General features: G+C 38.2%; 1 protein-coding gene and 1 pseudogene across 1 annotated transcript in view; one reads left to right on the top strand and one right to left on the bottom strand.

Annotated features, from left to right (window-relative positions):
• Positions 1–21,005, top strand: part of LOC149774848 (roundabout homolog 2-like) — a 53,455-nt gene that overhangs the window by 13,413 nt on the left and 19,037 nt on the right. The window lies entirely within an intron of this gene.
• LOC149774849 (uncharacterized) lies at positions 4,700–5,404 on the bottom strand (annotated as a pseudogene).

Below are 21,005 nucleotides of genomic sequence, written 5' to 3'. Positions count from 1 at the left end.
TATATATATATATATATATATATATATATATATTAGGAACCCACAGCATCAAGTTGATATTGTAAGCTTGAGTTATGGAGTGTACTGTTTGTCTGTTGTAACAATCTCGTTTATTATATATCTGTAAGACCATCAAATGTAGATTTGCATAGGACTGATACACCTCAGTTCACTGATTGTTACCAGAGTTGACACCTCAGATAATTTGTCTGTTCTGATATTGTGATTGCTCAGTCAAATGACTTGATGAAATGAATTTGAATGAATTTGTTGTGATAAATATGTCATGACTTGATGAAGGTGTAATGACAAAGGTTGACTTGAAGATGCATTACTTAAAGTTTGGAGACTCCTGATCAAAGGTCAAGGTTACAATGGTAGTTTGTAAAAAGCATGTTTGGACTCAGTGTATAAGGATCAAACCTGCACCATGGATACAGTATATAATAATGTATTGTCTGGTTTAGCTCTACTGATCTAAAACTAGAAAAGCTTATGTGACACCACTGTATGTTATCTGTCTGCTGACTTTCACTGAGTTTGCTATTCCTTGTACACTTTCTAAATGGTTTTGATAGAACTTCACATAATCGATCTAACAATGGACCCCAGATTATTTTGTTCAGTAATTCAATGTGGCCATGATGAGAGCCATGTAGAGACCCTTTAAGTAACTACCCCTACATATATTGTGATTACAATGAACTGTTGCAGAAATTATATACTCAGAATGATACATAATTACCTACTTTGTTATATCATCAAGCCTTGATCTCAGTCTTAAATTATTTTCTAAACACTGTAATTCTTTAAAACTTTAATATCAGTATCATGACTTTAATATCATTGTCATAACAGACATATAAGTACCTTCCAATAGATTCAGAACCTTCTTCTGAAATATGTGGCATTAAAACATACTGTGTCTTTCAGAATTGTCACTGGCATAAAAAAAAATGTTATATAAAAATGAGTATTTTTGCAGCCTCGTTCAATAAATTACTCCACAATAACACAGTTTGCCTTTACCTTGTTCCTGATTAAATTCTTTTTGATTTACAATGCATGAGAAACACAAAAAGAGTAAGGAAGGTAAATACCAGTATTAATAAAGAAATCTGTTAGTACCATTTTTAAAAGTCTTTGGTATGATTCTGTCAGAGTTTGAATTCACAACTTCACGCATTCGAGGCCAGGTGCCTTAACCACTAGACAAAATATTACTGGACATTATTTGGTAGTGTCCGACAATCTCCATGAGTAGGTCAATATGACATTCTTCAGTGATTCACATTATATGTTTTACATTTAATTTAAAATTGGACATGTCATTAAATAATGGGACCTCTAAAGAAGCTCTGTACAAATTGGGATAGGAATAGGTGTCAGGTGGGACAGATGCAAAATATATTCCATAGATGTTTACATTCCATTCATTTCTATTTGGCATCTACCACAAATTTATAGAATATATAACACTGAAGGCTTTACCATCAAAGCACCATTCACCTTCAAGTGGATTTTCAAGCAGATATTTTAACTAATTTTGTGTGTCTTTGTAGTTATGTTGAGCTGATGTACATGGCTTAAAATTATACAATGAGGAATACCTAGCAGAGCAGTTTCTGATGAAACAAAGGTGTTGGAATGATTCAGTGCTGCAACTAATTAGGAAAAAACACCACTCGATCCAACATGGAAGGTATCTTAAAGAAAGAGCGGTCTTATCATGGAGGAAGGAAGAAAGCTTGTGCTGATAAAAATTGAATAATAAGCATCACATTATGGTGAATTCAACCCATTTCTGGTGTTCTTAGAGTCTGTTGGTAAAAGGAAAAGAAGATAATTTGAAGCAGGAGCATCAGGAGGTAGTAAAAACTCTCAATATAAAGATCCGTGACTGTAATATGTCAAAATCTCAGAAAGAAGCCAAAACTTGAATTTGAAAAACCTGGTAACGGATACTCCAAATTCTGGTGTAGTCTTAGTTTCATCATTTTCAAATTCTGTACGAACTGGACAAGTTATGTGAATAGAGAGGGCTTGAAAGACAAAAACAATGCCCATAGTCTCATCAACAGATTAAAATAAAACCTACAAAAGTAAAAGGATGTCAATGAATAGTCTTAAATCAGATAATGACAGTGATCAACATGCTATTCAAAATGATGATGAGTTGATAGAAAATAGCAAGCACTAGTAAAATGCTTCTGCATGAGTTGCTGTTGAAGTGTTAATTAATGAAAATGATGAAACTAACTTAATACACCAGTGCCTGATTTCAAAACACGTTTAGGCACAATATTTGTTCCTAGGAGTATTCCAAAACACAATAGATGTTGATGCTGATACTGGTGATCAAATGCATGTACAGGCATGAATTAACATCATGCAGAATATTGTTATTTGTCTGAGCTTCTGTGGGGTACAACATAGATGTTTCAGTGTTTAAGTAGGATACAGAAGTTGGATACTCAAGAAATGGGCTGCAATGGTAAATAGGAGTGTTATTCAACAGACACTTAGTGAAATGGCCTGTGAGTTCAAGCAAAACAGCATGGAGACAGTTTGAATTTGATTACTAGACCCACTGTTTGAAGTACCGTCAGCAGGAAGTACTGACAGAAAGAGAGTAGCCATTGTCACCATCATGTACAGTATTGCAAAAAAATCAGTTTTGGATTGAGGAAGAGAAGCAGAGAAACATATTGCCAACATAAAACTGCAGAATTTGGGTAATTGTAAACATAAGTGCAGTGCTGCAGAGACTGACAAGAAGGTATGATAGTATGGTGGATGGAGAGAAAGAGCGGATGAGATTACCTGCATATAAGGCTGAAGACGTAGAGTAGAGCAGAGAACACCAGAAAGAAGAAAAACGTAGAATATGCAGAAGGCAGCATACTCCAATCTGTCTGGCATTGTCAAAACGCTGATAGGAGATTAAAGATCAGGGAATATAGAATGACCAAAGAAGGAGGAACAAGAATGTCCTAGAAAAGCCCGCAGTGATCCAGATAATAGAGATATAGATCTTGGAGAGAAGCTCAGACTTACAAACTCAGAACATCCAGTACTTTGACAGTCCCAAACCATGACTGCAAGAAGAAAATGACATTAACATTGATTCGTGGACAGCATCAGCCCCTGGACCAAATAGGTTTACAAGTACTTTCCAAGACTAACCAGATGACTTTAAAAGCCAATAAAAGTAATATGGAGTAAAGGCAAGTTGACATAGTTGGCTGCTTGCAGTGGGCTGCTTTCTTGTAAAAAGAATGAGAATTCATCAGAAATCAAGCATTTCAGAATAATATCCATTCTAAACATGGAAGGGAAGACATACCAAGCCACAAGTAGTATGTAAAAATTGGGGTTCTGGACCAAGTTCAGGAAACCCATGGTATTTTATTCCATGGAGGTTCTGGAGCTAGTTCAGGAAACCCATGGTATTTTATGCCATGGCGGTTCTGGACCAAGTTTTATGTCACTTAGAAAGTAGACCTAACATTATGCAAAATGTATGCTAACATTTGCATACGCTACTCAACAAGACAGTGCTGATGTGAATCTAAACAGGTGTGTCACAAAAGCAGATTTGGCTGAGTTAACAGCTGTTCATGACTTTGACCAGGGCATGCTTGTGATTTTTTTAAGATTGAACTGGAAACTTCGAAAGTCTAACATGGAAATCCAATGATATTGTTATCAGGCTGCGAGACAGTATCACACAAAACCTGATCATGGTTAGTTAAAACTGCATTAGAGTCTAGCAACCCTAGTCATTTTTTGGATATTGAAATAACTGCAAACACTTGCTTCCTTCATATAGATCTGTTTAACAGCATTCCAAAACAGTTTATTGTTTTAAAATATCTCTGTTAGAAAAAATGTTATGTAACTTTTAAGTTCCAAAATATTTACAAATTTCTAGAATTTGTGTCTTATGTAAATGTATTCAGATTATGTGGCAGTCGCGGAACTGAAGTAAAATTTGATTTCTATAAAAATGTTATAACTTTCTTATTCGTTGAGATATTATTGTGAAATTTGATATTCTGATTGCATTTTTCCTGCTGAATGCATTACTCTTATTAAATATGTTGTCTGACTTCAATAGTTTCATTTACAACTGAAAATCATATAAACATTTCACAACTTTTATGACAGTTAACTTAATAAAAATATATCACATTAGCAAGAGTTCATATGTAAGTTAAACAACTTCGAAATCAACAAAAATGCAATGTTTACTCATAATTGTGATTGAAACAATGTTGCAAGACCTAATTTAAAGCATACTGTGATGTTAAACAATATCATTTGTAGTTTCATCAACATCTTCTTCAAATTCTGCTACTTTGTTCTCCTTGTCTAGTATTTGAGATCTAATCATTTCACAGTTGTCACGTTTGGCATTACATCTTTCAGCATCATCAGGTACTAAAGAGTCTCTCTGTTTCAATTTCAAGTGGAGACTTTTAATCTCAGTTCTTAAATAACTGTTGCTTTTCTGAAGGGACATGGTCTTTGATTTCTCACTATTTCTTTTCTCAGAAATAACTCCAAATTGCTCTGTCAATACAGTAATTTTGTCAGCTGATGCTTGGTTCTCATTAGTCACAGTTGCAAGCTTTAGTTCACTTTCTTTCAATTTTTCAGTCATCATCTTTATTTGGTTTTCTAGCCTGCTGACTAATCATTTCAAGTCACGCAACGCATGAAAGTGTTTCTTTGAGGTCTCTCGCCTTTATTTACATTCCGCACACAATAGTGACCAATCCTGTTTTTAATATTTTCTAACTTCTCAGTATTTTCGGAAATTTTCTTTTGAAGTTTTGAGCACTGTTTCAACTGTTTCTTATTTGAATACTTAAGTAAGTTATTTTCTTTTTTCAGAGTTTCATCATCATTATCATTTTCATCACTGTTAACAAGATTACCACCTGCCTGAACATCACTGGGCTTTTTCTTAGTGCAAAATTTATTTTTGCTTAAATTGTCATTTTCTATCTGCTGAATAGTTTCCTTTTTAACTGCCTCATCACAAAACACTGTTCAGTTTTTTTCGTGGTCAAATATGGGCCGAATGTGGCATTCATTAGCTCCTTTACATTTAAAACCCAGAAACTTTCTTTTTGGCAACAAGTTTTTTTTTCTGTTCACATACTCTACTAACTTTTGTTTTAAGAGATTTTACATTCACACATTCAAAGTTGGAGTTCAACTTTGAAATAACATTGAACAAGGCATATACATTTTTGCCACGGTGTTCAACGTATGAATTTATTTCAAGTACAAGTCCTTTTGTTAGTTCTTCAATAGGATTCAAGTTAGTTTCATCTTCTAAGTCCTGTGATGTTATATTTATCTCCTTGCAGAATGGACCAGGGAATGCAGCCATCTTTCACTTGGAATGTTTCAATATGAAATACCTGCAAAATAAATTATCACTTTCAGACTTTGTATTTTTTTTTTTTGTTTGAAAACATTATTGATCCTATCAAAATTTATCAATGCATTTTGAATTTAAGATCCCATATGAAGTGTACATGTAATTAATTTGCTATGTTTGTCAAAGTAAAAAAAAAAAAATCATAACGAAACTTTGCATTTGTCTGATAGTGATGCGATTTTATTCTCATAATTTTATCAAACAGTGTCCCATTACAAAATTAAAACAAATGCATAATGAATATCAGTCTGAACATATTTTAAAACCGATTGAAGTTTGTCACTTGAGATATTTACAGCATTGAACTTCAGCCTATTTATAGCGGACGAAAATCTACGCTTTGCATGTTCATTATGCGACTGCATACTGTCTAAACCGTACAGCAAGCATTAATATGATAAAAACTATAAAAATATCATCTTACCATGTTCCTCTGGCACACCAATTTGTACGTAATTAATAATAAGGTTAGATTTGGAACATTGGTTGTGGAAAAGTTGACATTGTCATCAGCTGTTAGAGATATGTTGATTGTGTTTTTCTTGATAACAATGATGCTATAATAAAACAAGATGCTGATGATCAGATTGCAGACATTTCTTCATGACTGTGCTTAGTAACTTCATGTTACATATTCACAGATGTATTATCAAGCGACAGAAAGGAAATAAAATTTTAACAGTTTTGGGGCTAAGAAGATTGTTTCAGATATTATTCAATGGTGTGATCAATATGGTTTTGTATGGGCGAGTTGCTAGGCCAGAAAGACACACAATCGCTTACATATTCCTCAGATACAGATTTTACATTATTGTATGACAGTTGCACCAGTAGAAAACAGTAATTGGTTAGAAAGGCATGTGCATGTTGCTCCTGATGAATGTCAGCCTGTAGAGCAATTATTGTGGTGAATTCACAGTCCCAATATTTTTTGTTGTTATGAACAGATTAAAAGCCAAATTCAAGTAACAATGTTGCTGATTATGCAGTAGCAAATAATATTTAATACAGATGGCTTAAACATAATTATTCAAGGCAACTTTGACCCAGGTGTGTGTTAGCCATGAAAGATTGAGTGAACAATCGGGCACAGTGCATGAAGCGCATGAAGGGAGCGCTAACATTGATCCCATACCAACTAATAAAAGCCCTTGGCACTGCTTCTCTTGTCTCTGGATGAACAACACCGTACTCATTCTGCTTTTGCATAGGCCTAGTCATAATTCAAGAGAATTGCAACATTTATAGATTTTGAGTCTTTGTGTCTGGTCAGATATTTATTATATTGTTATTAAGCAAATATATTGAAATACCAGTGTGTGGGTTGTGTATTGTATTTGTCTCATATGTAGTATTGTATATTAAGTATTCATTCTGCTTTGTTTTAGGTTGATCCTGTATGTTTCCTGTTTGCTAATAAATCCCTTAATCAGAAAGTGTACAATGCCCCATTCACACAACAAAGAGCAACAGACATCTTACTTAAGAATCATAGCATTATTTTCAGCAGGCATTTATTTAATTTACCTAACTTTAAGCAAATTGTGTTGTTTCACTTTGAGTACTTTCCCTATGCATATATAGTAATGATTCCTTCTACAATGAATTCTTTAAAATATCATTACCCTAGTTATTTAAATGTTTCAGTCAAGTAAGAAATGTGTGCAGTGGTAGTTGTTTATTTGTGACAACTTACAATCACATCTGTGATATTCAGCAACAGAAATTACTCAAAGGTGTTCTATTTCCATGACAATTAAGCACAATTGTTTCCTGTTATATAGGCATGATGTAGCCCCTATTATGTGGAGCTAATGTAAAACTCCAGTACATACTGTATATACATGTTTAGGCATATATCATGGTGTGATGGAAGTAGTTCATTCTAATTTTGTTTCATAAAAGATGATACATATTACTTGTTCTTTTGATTTCTGATATTTCTTATATACAATATATATATTATTTTGATTATGTCTGTTATACACATGCTGTCCTTTATTCTTTTGATGTCACTCTATACACTGATAGAGCTCTCATATTCTCTTTAGCAGCAGAGGGGGCGAACAGACCAACCTTTTTTTTAAAAATAACACTTCCATGGAATAATAAATAAAATAAACCCTTATTGTGATAAAATAACCCTTATTTTTAGTAAATAAAGATCCGCTGACGGGTTCAGAGAGAAATGCTCTGCGTTTCCAAAAATGCTTCGCCGCGGAAATCTTCGATTCCTAAGAAAACATTTTTATGTTAACGGAATTAAATCATTGATAAATAAATAATGGCAAATATCGGAGAAGCACTTACAACTAGATTGGCACGACAACGACTAGCCGCGATTAAAAAATTTATTCCGGTCCATGATTCCGTTAAAGAAAAATTACGAGCAAGACAAGAATCGCGAGTTGAGTTTGCAACATCTGCGGAGGAATTATTTAAGCCTATTACAGCAGCTACTGGTGAAGTTAAAACTGCAATTATGGGAAAAACTGATCCTGCTGACCCTACCAAAACAAAACGAGGGTTACTTCAGGCCATAGAAGAACTTAAACAGCAACAGGCAGATGCAGGTGTTGTAGTTGATCCAGGTGCCGCCGGAGTAGTGACAGTTGCTAAGGAAACATTTATTAATAAATTTACCGAAGATGGTATTACTGAAATAAAAAATATTCCGCTTACTAACGTGGATGAACTTAAGGAGTTTTCTACTTGGATTGTTTTAAATTATCCTAACCGGCAAGATTTTCTAAACCCAGGAGCTGCCGCGGGCATAACCCAGGCTGATTGGAGGGATTATGTTTACAAAGTAAACCGAGGTATTCCTCGAATATCTAGCACTGATGATACCTATAATTTCATAAAAACTGGCGTAATTGGGGTTAATAAGGAAATAAGAGACCAACAAATGAAGGCAAAGGAAAAGGAAAGGCAGGCAAAAATACAGGAAATGGAAATGAAAAGGCAGGAAAGGGAGGAAGAAAAGAAGAAAAAAATACAGGAAAAGGAAATAAAAAAACAGTCAAAACTGCAGGAGAAGAAACCACCAGCTCTAAAAATAGACCCCGTAATGATACCGCCTGATCCAGTGACTGAATTTTTATCGCGTGAACAAATGGGGGCTAGCGCTTCCGATGATGATGATACCACTCCTGTTTCGTCGCCCACCCCTCCCGATACGTCAGAAAAAAAAATACTAGAAGAGAAACTAATCGAATTAAATTATGAATTAAAAATTTTAAACGAGGAAATAAATGAGATAAAAAAGAAGAAGAGTAGTGGTGCTAAAGCTGCTTTATTAGACAAAACCAATGCAAGAAAATATATAATTTCTGAAATTGATAAAACAAAAGAAAAACTAAAGAAAACAGGAAAAGGTTACACCGGTCGCGGATATAACAACCACATCTGTCCTGACAATATCGTCAATGACGTATCACGGCTAGAAGTTCTCATCGGAGGAAAACGCGCCGGAAACAACTCTCGGGAAATTATAAATGAAGCCGCAGATATCTGTCAGAGACTATTTCAGCGTGGCATTATGGATATTGGCATTTACCGGGGACTCATTGATGAACTCGCGGATGGTTACTACAGTGATTAGTAAATTTAGTTAGAGAAACAATAATTAAATAAAATGATCGTGCACAATTCTCAACCCGGACACGCTAGCGTGTTACCAATCCGCGTAGTGAACTCGCGATTACCTATCTACAGAGCAACCTACGGAGATGGTCTCGGTGATACAATTACTGGTTTGTTTTCAAGAATAGCCCCTAAAGCGATTCCAATTGCAAAACAATTGTCGATGAAAGCTATTGATGTTGTCAAAGATAAAGCCCTTGGCGGTGTTGGTGAACTTGCCACGAAGGCATTTCAATCAATCAAAGACAGATTGACACGATTAATTCGCAGACCAAAAACTATTAAATTACCACCACCAGTGAAACTGGCCAGTACTGAACTTATGCCCGCGGACGTCAGTAAAGTAATAAATCAGGCCGCCAATCAAAAGCTTGCAGAGCTTGTAACCCAAATACCCGAACAAATAAATACGAGCCTGATATCAGGAAGCGGAATTTCCCGAAGTGGTCTTCGTTTTAGACTACAATAATTTTATATAAAATGTTTAAACGCGTATCTGATCCAGCATTTGATATGGAAGCACCAATACTAAAAGATGAATCCGTGCGCGATTATCAGTATTATTCTTACGAAGCAAGAAATCCCAATCAGCGAGGACGAATTGAATTACAAGTTCAGGACACAAGTAGATATTTCTTGCCCGCTGAAGCATTTCTTGAAGTCACGGGGGAACTTGTAACAGATGTTCCTATTGATACACCATACGACGCTAATATCCAAGTTGGGTTTGTTAACAACGGTATCATGGCACTATTCAGAAGTGCCTCATACAGCATTGATGGGAAAGAAATTGAAACGATTCAGGATAATGTTGACGTTGCTACAACAATCGTCGGATTAGCACGATACTCAGATGATTACACCAGATCGGCTGGTCCGACTATGATGTTCGCTAAAGATAATTATGATGAACCAGATGGTAGACCTAGCATTTTGAGAAGACCAGTTGACCGCGCTGCTCCTGCTGCTGATGCCGACGTGGAAGATTTATATTTTCCCAACCCTAATTATAATTTAGGATTTAAGACACGTCAATTAATGTTGTTAGATGTACGCAGGAGATTCTCATGTGTAATTCCACTGTCTCACATCTTTGGGTTCTGCAGAAATGTCAGAAAAGTTATTTTTGGAGCTAAGCACACAGTTGTATTTGTGCGAAAGGGTGACGACAACGACGCTATCTGGCGAGACGATGATGCTGCTGTCGCTGCCGGTAAAGTAATATTACTCAAGCTTGCGTTGTGGATGCCAGTAATGACTCCATCACTCGCTGAAGAGCAACGGTTACTCTCTTTTATGGACACAGGCGGTAAATCACTGATATCATGGTTGACAACAACAACAGATTCTATTCAAGGCGCCGGTGCTGGACAGTTTACTTGGCATATCTCATCACAGCAGGGTGTGTCAGCACCGCGACATATTTTTATAGCACTTCAGGCTAACGCGAGAGTAAATAGACAAGCACGATCGCATATGATATTTGACAAACTTAATGTCTCTGGGGTTTCGCTGCGAATAAACGGGCATCAAGAACCATCCGAAGATATAGTGATAGATTATACAAACAATCAGGTCGCGCGTGCGTATCATCGTCTAATGACATTTATGGGACGTGATCAAAATATTGATACCGGGTTGCAAATATCACAGTTGGATTTTACAACGCTGTATCCGATTTATTACTTTTCGCTGGAACATCTTGATCTAACCAAACAATCTGTCGTTGATATACACTTCAAGGCTAACGTTGGTGAGTTTCCCGCCGCAGTTCCTGCAGTGGCTGGACCTCCAGCCGTACCTGAAATTCCTGGTGGTTTTAGAGCTGTCGCGGTTATACTCTCCGACAAAGCAATGCTGCTTGAAGGTGTTGGCGGACGAATGAGAGTTATTAACGCTCCAGTAGAAAATATGTGATGTTTTCCAAAAATATACAACAATTAAATTAGTTTCTGAAATATAATGTCATACAGTCACGTTAATGTTACCTTGACTTCCGGTCAAACAAAGAAATTGCAATCGAAGAACGCAAGCGTGTGCGGGACATCAATAACACTAAAACGAGATCAACTTGTTGGTGGTTCAAACAAGCTGTCGTTGACTAATACTCAGCTTAAACATTTTAATAAGGCGTTAACAGCAAAAACCGGTGTCCGACTTGATTTTTCTGTTGCAGCTATCAAAGACATGACTAAAACCGGTGGAATATTTCCGCTCATCCCAATACTAGCTGCTGCAATTCCAGGATTACTTGGCGCAGCGGCAAAGGCAGCAGCGTTAGGTGCAGTTGGAACCGCAGCTGGAATGGCATTAAAGAAGGCAACCGGACACGGGTATAAGAAAAAAAAGGGAAAATCCACTCGCGGATCAGGACTAAGACTACCGGGAACTCCCGCATCATGGTATCCAAAAAAAATCTAACGCCGTTGACGCTTCCAGCGTTGACGCTTCCAGCTTCTAATTTTGATTTACTCGATGCTGTTAAAAAATTGCGTATAAAACATTTCCGGGGGGTATTTATGCGAGATCAATTACCGACGCGGCCGCGACTTCCAGAAACTGGCATTATTAATCTTGACAACAAAGATGGTCCTGGAACTCACTGGGTTGCTTACGCGATCGATCCACGCGGAATTATTTATTTCGATTCGTACGGGCTAGCACCGCCAGTTGAATTCCTCGATTACGTTTCCAGATTTTCTAAGAAATCCGAAGGAATTCCAGTGTGGCAGTCAACGCTACCAACACAAACATTAATTGATCCGCCCATTTGTGGAAACGAGGTTCTGAGTGTTCTTGATGCAATCTCAAGAAATCCAGCAAAGTCTCCTCATCGAGTAGTGCACGAATACACCGCATCGAGAAATGTTTAACATTTAAAAAACGGTAACAAGAATAATGGTTGATATTTACGGAAGATCTTCCACGCGAAGAATTAAATCAAGCACAGATGTTGATCTCTCAAAATATGCGACCCGAGATGAAATCGATAATCTTTTGGATCTAGCCGGAGTTGACAAGGATGAGGTTGCTGTTTTTCAGGACCGGCAGGGAAAACTGCGAACGAGCAACATTAAGGTCAATGACATAATTCGCAGAATTCTTGGAGCTACCAAGGATAACTTCGTTGCATTTAGTGATGACGGCCACATCAAGGACTCGAATATATCAATCGCAAACATCAAAGACAATATTGATAAAGGTGTTGATAAATGTGTGAAAAAGACCGGTGACGCAATGACCGGAGAACTCAGCCTCGGCGGCAACAAAATAACTGCGTTAGCGGATCCCGAATCCGACCAAGATGCGTCAAACAAACAGTATGTGGACATCATCAACGGTAAACTAAATACGCTGCGGTTAGAGTATGATGTTCACATAAGCGGGTTTAAAAGACTCCAAAGAAACTTTCAAAAAACCGGTGAATCCGCGGATAAGTTCTTTGGGTCTCCTCCAGTCGTCGATGTGAAACTTGCTGATATTAAGACCGACATTAGCACGATTAAACAAAGACAGGGCGATATAGTATCAGGTATTCCTGATATCGTTAACAAAACCAATTTGATTAAGGTCCCCGCTGAAGTTACTTCCGGGTATATCGCCAACATCGTATTTACGATATCATCAGGATTCAAAACGTGGTCGCAACAAAACAAGACTATTACACATACTGCAACAGTCACTGGAATATACAGACTGACAATAATCTCTGCTGTAGAATTTAAGATATCTACCAGGCATGATTTAACTAACAAGTTTTCCCGAGTTGCGTCTGTGATGATAAACAAAACAACCGAAGAAACTTTTACGTTGGAACCTGAAAATCAGGAGGGATTAGACACAGTCAATTACTGGTTTTGTTTGGAATTCGTCGCTGCAATACCTTCCCTCCCGTAATTGAAAATTACCAGTGATTTTAAATAATAATGTCAACGTGGGAAGGATTTCCAATGTCAACATTTCCAAATGCTCAACAATATCGATATAATCAAGTCCGTGAGTGGCAATCTGAGTTAAAAACTGTCATTGAAATAACCAATCAAAAAGTAAAAAAATACAAACGACGCATAACAGTGTTAGACGCTATGGTTTATTCAGTATCTGCCGTTGTTGCATCCACGGGAGTAATACTATCAGCGGTTGCTCCGGTGGCAGCCGCGGTCACAATCTCGATTTGTATAATAACTACCGCGGCGGGAGTTTTCAGTATTATAGCAAAAAAAATATCCTCGTGCTCGGTCACAAAATTACACGATTACATGATAAAATTAAATGCAGCCGCGACCGCATATCAGAAATTATCATCGCTGATATCATCATCGTTAAACGCACAATCGTGCGATGCCGCGTCGATATCAGATTCTGAATTCCAACTAATGTCAGATGCGTACAATGATTATTTGAAAACTAAACAAATAAATAATGACAACGTCACAGGAACTGCTTCAACAAATAGTCACAAACACAACACCGGTAAGGACCACGATGATTTCAGTATCGTCGACGAAACCAGAATTCGGTATTAATTTTCGAACTCCAATACCTGTAAATGAAATCGCGTTGGCGAAGCTTAGTGTGTATCACAGCTGGCCCAATATCAGGTCGACATCATTTTCTGGTCAGCAGCCGAATAATTCGCTTGTGTTTTCGTGGAAAAACAAACCCAATGACGTTCCAGAATGGGATACAATTACACTACCTACTGGGAGTTATCAGATTGAAGAAATCAACGCGGAGATACAACGCCAAATAAAACGAATTACCGGCAAGGAACCCAAAATATCTATAACCGCGCATGAACCAACGATGTCTACGGTCATTGAAATCTCAACACCGGGATACTCCGTTGATATTTATAACAGCTCTCTTCGAACAGTATTAGGGTGGCCACAAAAACCCCCCGAAGTCATACCGATTCTACCTCCACCCGTGAAATCAGATTTCATAACCGATAAGCAGGAATTGCACGACCTCGAGTACAGTTATTGTTTACTCCTTGCAGATCAATTACTAACAGAAAAAAGTAAATTAATACCCGATACTTGGAGTATAGAAGTTCCGCGTGCGGGGCAACAGTTCAGTTACCGTCTGGATGATATAGAATCTGAATTATTTATTCCGATCACGCACGCGCACGACCAACAGCTAAAACTGTTGCGAACACACTTTCAAGATTATATTTCTGATTTAACTGACGATGTTAACATCGCTCACGCTAGCGTTTCTACTGGCGTTTCTCGCAATAAAATTATTACAACCGTAGAAAAACTAAACAAACTTGCATCCGCGACAGAAACTATAAATCAAAAAATAATTCAGCTTGTACTGGATTACAAAGATGTTGCCGGTGGTGGGCTCAGACAGATAATCACAGTAGATTTTGCAATTAAGTATGGTATCCCCGTAAATGATATTTCAGATTTTAAGTTTCCCGGATATAACGCACCCGCGCTGAGAAAATCAGTCCAGGATCTCATCGAGAAATCTTTCGAAGATATTTTTGCCGCATACACGAAAATAAAACCAGAACCTGTTATTTTAAGACACGATAACAGCAGAGCATCCGATGGCAGACACATTTCACCGGGAATTGTAAATATCACAGATGTTATTGCGGTTAATCTTGTATGTGACGTCATTGACGGTAGCTACAGCGCTGGAAATGTTTCTGACGCTAACACAGCAACGCAGGGATTTATCTTGTATACGTTTACACCAAAAGATCCACCGGGGTTTTTGATTGTGCAAGAACCAATTAATCCCATTTATCTGCGGTGTAATAATCGGTGGTTGTCAACGATAAATTTTAAACTTGCTGACCAACGAGGAAATTTGTTGGACCTGCGCGGCGAAACAATCTCGGTACATTTACTAGTGAAATCGTAAACGATTTTCGGAAACGCTAGCGTGAGCGATGTAAACATTGCAGAGAAGTCCCTGACGCACAAATGTGCGCACTTCCAATTACTGATAATTTCCAATTGGGTAAGTAAAAAATATATAATGTATTATCACAAACGAGTATTTATTTACGATAAAGAGATTCTCAAACAAGCAATCAGACAGGCTTTTAAACCCGGGGAAACCCAAAGGGATTCTCTGGAAACGCAGAGCGTTTCTCACGTTGAAATCCCTCCGATTTCCATCCGAATAGGCCGGGATGGTAATGAAGATTTTTTACTGACAGAAAGTCAATTACAGCAACTGTCGCGGACGCCTATTACCGGTATTGTGTGTGATCGATGTCAGATTCTTAATTACGCTCACTCGTGTCTGACACGGGCGCGATTACACGATTTACTTCAGGTTGACCCGTGACAGTATCTCGTTGACATTGGAAATGTTGACGGTTTTGCTACTCGCGAGTTTGGATAGTCTTTGGATTTCTTGGTACAATCTCTGATTGTCTTGAGAAAATTTCTGATTATCTTGAGACAGTCTTTGACTGTCCAGGTGTAATCTTTGATTTTTCGCGACGAGTTTTTGATTTTTCTCCGTAATCTTTTTTTTGCTGCTTCCCATTTCGCTAAGGTCTCTTTTGATCGATTTAACAATTTTTGACTGTCCAGAGACATCCTTTGATTATCTTGAGACAGTTTTTGATTGTCTTGAGACAGTCTCTGATTGTCTTGAGACAGTTTTTGAATTTCCACGGTAAGTTTCTGATTGTCTTGAGACAGTCTTTGATTGTCTTGAGACAGTCTTTGATTGTCCAGAGATAAGTCTTTCGGAATCGCATCAAGTCTCTCTTGTAGTTGGCGAATTATAAGATCCTTAGATGAAACTTTGTTTCGAACCGAGGCAGGATTGTCCCGTCGCCAAATATCATAAATTCTGCCGTATCCGATATGATACTGCCGTGCAATATCGCGAATCGGGGTTATTTCTCGCGCGAGTTTTATTTTTTGTATTTGGTCCTCAGTGAGAGTAATTTTTACCATAATAATAACCCGCAGAAAAAATCCGGCAAAAAAAAAATAAAATGAAAATCTTTGATTTTTATCTCAGATTTTTTATTTCGGAAATTGTTATCGCGTTACGGTAACAATTATTCGGTAATTATGATAACGATTACGGTGACAATTACCAGTAATTATCCCCGACAGTCAGAAACTGTCTCAAGGCAATCAAAGAGATTACCCACCGAGTCAGAGATTTCTCTGAAATCGGAGATTTCCAAGGACAAATTTACAAAGTTAATTCTTCGAGTAGTTTATCAAGTTGCGATGAAAGACCCTTTCCGGTCTTCTCCTTCTCGAACACTTTTCCTATTTCCGCGAGAATAAATTTAATTTTTTTTGCTACCGCGATAAACAATTTTAAATCGCGACCAATAATAATATCAGATCGCAACTGAGTATCAAGTGTTTTTATTATTCGGTACTCATTTTTATGAGTTTTAAATCCTTGTTGGCGAGAATCTACTACATCATCGTACTGTTCTCGCAGCCAAACCGAGTTGAAAATTTCATTTGAGTGAAGTTTAGCAACTGCATCAAGTTCGACGCAAAGTTCATCAACGCGGTCATCGTTCATTATATACTAGTATTTTTTTTTGTTTAAATTAAGTATATCACTGAAGTATAATCGAAAATCTTATTCTGAGTCTTCGTCGGACTCGGAGTCGGACTCAGGTTCACGAAAAGTTACTCGTGCGCGATATTTCGGCACGTAAACAGTTTTTACTACCCCGGTAATATTTCTGTGAATCGACGCACGGTTTATATCAAAATATTTAGCCGCGGAATTCATTGATGGAAATTCTATTTCATCGTCGTCGGTGACAGCGATGACCCGTCGAGGGATTTTCCGGAACGATTTTTGTTTATTAGTACTATTTTCTTGCTGAGTAACAATTCGCAAGTTTGTTACACGGTTATCTGTTTTATTTTGGTTAATATGATCTATAACCTTTCCCACGGGAATTAATCCGTGATGACACTCAACAATAAACCTGTGGGCGTAATAAGTTTTTTTTTTACCAGCCTTGTAAACTGTTACCTTACAATACCCGGTGTTGGACACTTTTCCCAGTGACTTGCCTCGGACGCAGTGTCTGATTGTTCCATCGACGGAGGATTCGTAGCTGTCGTACAAGGGATGTTTTCTGAATTCCATGCTATATAAAAGGTAATTTGTTTGTCTAAATGATTGATTTGTTTGTTTGCTATATATTGTTGTACTGTGAGTACGCGATTGTGTTTACGCAAGTAATATCTTGCAAGTTCTCGAAAACTTCTTCCTCCGTGACTCAAGCACAATTCCGTTTTTCCTCTGACTGCAACACCGCAAATCACGCATGATACGCAACCGGAAGATCCTCTTCTGATGCTTTGATTGTGATTCGCACAAAACTCTCCGCGGCACTTTTTTTTACAGATTTGATTTGTTTTTAGTATTCTCCAACTACAATAGTTTTCAGGCATTATACAATTACGATAATTTTTAATTAGATGCTATTTTGGCCTTAAATATATAGAATGAATAACGCACAACGACTTTTTGATTTTGACTGGTTGCGGACATTAATTCGTGTACGACCAAGACCCAACCAGGTGTTAAATAACCAAATTAGAACAGCTAAGAGAGAGTTTCGTGAAGAAGGGGCATCCCACGTTTGGTCCACGCACCGATTTATCTCTACTCGCGGTGTTGTTAACGGTGTTATGACAGATGCTATCGCGAGAATTATCATTGGGCGTCTCGGCGCGGCGCGGTATATCACACAGATAAAATTTATCACCAAGATTATTGATGATTCTGGTGAAACCAGATGGATTATTCGCGACAAGAGGGAGCCTCTACTCGACGCCCGGGGAAGAATTGTTTTGCTAAGCGGGAATTCTAGACCGGGAGCGTTAACGGGAATCGATACACCGTATTACGCTCGGTCTTACCCGGCGTCGGCGGTCGTTTACGGAATATATCCCGTCACAGCCGGAGATATAAACAGACTACCCCCGATGAGAACATCAACGGTATTAAATTGTGTGGCCGAGCGGGTAACGGAACATTTTAAAAACGCAGCGCGGGGAAATGGTCTAACAACAATCAGACAAAAAAAAATAACCGAATGGGGTAATCGAGTCAAAGATACAGGCGCGTCAATTAATGACGTTGCCGAGTTGGAAAAATCATTAAAATTTCCTATAACGGTATTATCACTAACCGGTGAACAATTATATAAAAGTAAATACAATTCCCGCGGAGCTTCGATAACAATTATTGACCATAACAGCCACGCTTGGACGGACTCAGTTAAAATATTTCCGCGAAATCGCGTCGTAAGGTATTATTCCGGAGATATGTTTGATTGTATTTATCAAATAAGTAAAACCGATCCTGTTTCTGTGTGGTTATTTAAAAGTTCTGAAATTGGTAATTATGACCAGTTCGTGAAACCAAACGGAGAAATATATAGAACCGCGGAGTTACACACGGAGATGAGCGCGCTCGCGGAAAGATATCCAACTGATGACGCCGACAAAAAATTGCTAACTTGCTGTTTTACTATTCCAAGTGTTGTCGCACACACGGCACGACAAAAAAATAATTGGAAACCAACTCCGAGCTCGCTTCGTGAAGATGTCCAACTGAGTTGCGTTGAATACGGGCACGGAGGTTTATGGAATAAGCCGTTTAACGTCGACGATATAGTATCAGTGGATATGATCGCGTGTTATCCCGGAAGTTTTCTTGGCGGTGGTGAATGCGCTGAATACTTTAAGCGATTTGGACACCCCACAAATTTAATGACACGGGTAGTTATTAACGGACCATTACCTGACTTCGACTTGACCGGATTTGCTCGCGTGGAAACATTCGAATTTGCGGCGCGGCTACATCCTATTAATTACGCTTGGTTTGGCAGACATTTTTCTGAAAAGAAATGGGCGCCGTTTCCGTTGTTACGGTTTATGGTTGACAAAAAAATCTTAATATCCGTTGTTGTCAGTGAAGCCATTATTTGCTACGTAAAACAAACTTCGGTTTGGCTACCAACTCCACAGCGGGGGCCGATTCCCGATGACTTAAAATTAACTTACGAAGATGCGTCCGAAGAAGAATTGCACAAACTAGCGTGGAAACGCGATGAGCGCAACTGTAAAGATCTCGGCCGAAGATTAATAGGTAAATTTACTCAGGGAGGAGCGTTTGATCATAAACGACATCACAGCCGCTTGATTATGGACGAGGAAGAATTAAAATTCATTATCGCTGATACCACTGCGAAAGATACGTTCTGTTTTCGCGAAGATATAATACTGTACGGGGAACGATTAGGTACAGTTGTTACTTACCTTGACGGTGATTCAGCCCAGTACACCCATTTGAGATCTTCTATGTTAGCTTATGTTTCCATAAATTTATTGTCTATGGTCAACAGAGTTCCCGACGCGGTGAGGGTTGCGACTGATTCGTTTTATATTACCCGGGAAGAATTAATCGCGTTAGATTTACCAATATCGAATGAATGGGCAACCTGGCGAGTAAAAAAGGAAGAATTACACGTGTATTGTGATTCAGCTGATGTTGAAATCAAAGATGAATATCGTAAATCTTTACCCGTATCTTTGTTACCTTTATCGTTGCCTTCTGTGTACGATCCAATTGCTAGACACAGAACAGTTTATCTAAACGGGCCGGGAGGCTGCGGTAAGACAACTCGTGCAATCGAATTATTTCGCGGCGTTGACATGATTGTGCTAACACCAACACACAGACTTGCCAGAGAAATGACACAACGCGGTGTAAAGGCCTGCACGTATCACGGCTTTTTCAAATACAGTGGCGGTGCGTGGACTCCTACGCGAATGGGAACGAAGTATATCCCCGGGGTGGTCATATGGGATGAAATAGACACTGTGTCATTGGATATATTACAACCATTCTTAACGTGGTTGTTAACGAAAAATACCGCAATTGTGATGTGCGGCGATCACGGTCAACCACCACCATTTGTCGGCGAATCTCCTCACGAATGGTTGAGAACATTCGTTGATTATTACGAAGAAATGTCTGATGACATCAGAGCGACCGACGACACGTTAAAAAAATTTAAAAAGTTGATTAGACTGCAAACCAATGAAGTCCAGTGTGGAATAATGCGTAAGGTAATTCCTAGGACTTCGTTCAATAAATTTTTAACCGAGTGGAAACCAGATGATTTAATTGTCGCAAGTAGAAAATCAGTCAGGGATACACTTCAGCGGCGACTATTTCAGTTACATCGGCAGAAATTTCCAACGCGGGAAGTGCCGTTGTGTTATAGACCAGATGACACACGATTGCAAAATATCGAAGTTAATATTCCAACACGTGGGACTCAGCCAGAGAAACAATATTTAGTATTGAATGATATAGTAACAGTTAACGTTGATGCGGTCGAAGATGCATTAGCGATGAACAAATCACCGTGGGTATTAGGATATGCTATGACGATTCATTCTGCACAGGGATTAACTATTTCTGATACAACTGTTTGGATCGTTGATGACCGCATCGAATGGTCAAATTTAGTTTACTTAGCCGTGTCCAGGGTAAGAAAGATGGCTCAGTTGCGAAGAATTGTATTAGATACGTCAACGAAGTCAGCCGTTGTTACGTTGACGCAAAAAGATCAAATAGGAAAAAAATTAAACAGTTACCGACAAAGCGACAAAAAAAATAATAGAGAATTTAACCTGGATACTGAATTTGTGTTGTCGTTACGTGAGCGTCAGAATAATCACTGCGCGAGTTGTAATTGTTTATTATTATGGCAGTATCCGAAAAACGACCCAAGACAATTTACTGTAAATAGAATAGATAGCAGTCGTGGTCACACACGTAAAAATGTAATGTTGACCTGTCTTGAGTGTAACCGACGCAGAGGTGCTGCTGCAGTTATTTAAGTGCGGATCAC

The sequence above is a fragment of the Sinohyriopsis cumingii genome, unplaced genomic scaffold (assembly GCF_028554795.1).
Source record: "Sinohyriopsis cumingii isolate HCF-2022 unplaced genomic scaffold, ASM2855479v2 utg000127l, whole genome shotgun sequence".
Classification (NCBI taxonomy): Eukaryota; Metazoa; Mollusca; class Bivalvia; order Unionida; family Unionidae; genus Sinohyriopsis; species Sinohyriopsis cumingii.
This window is presented reverse-complemented; position numbering and strand designations above follow the sequence as displayed.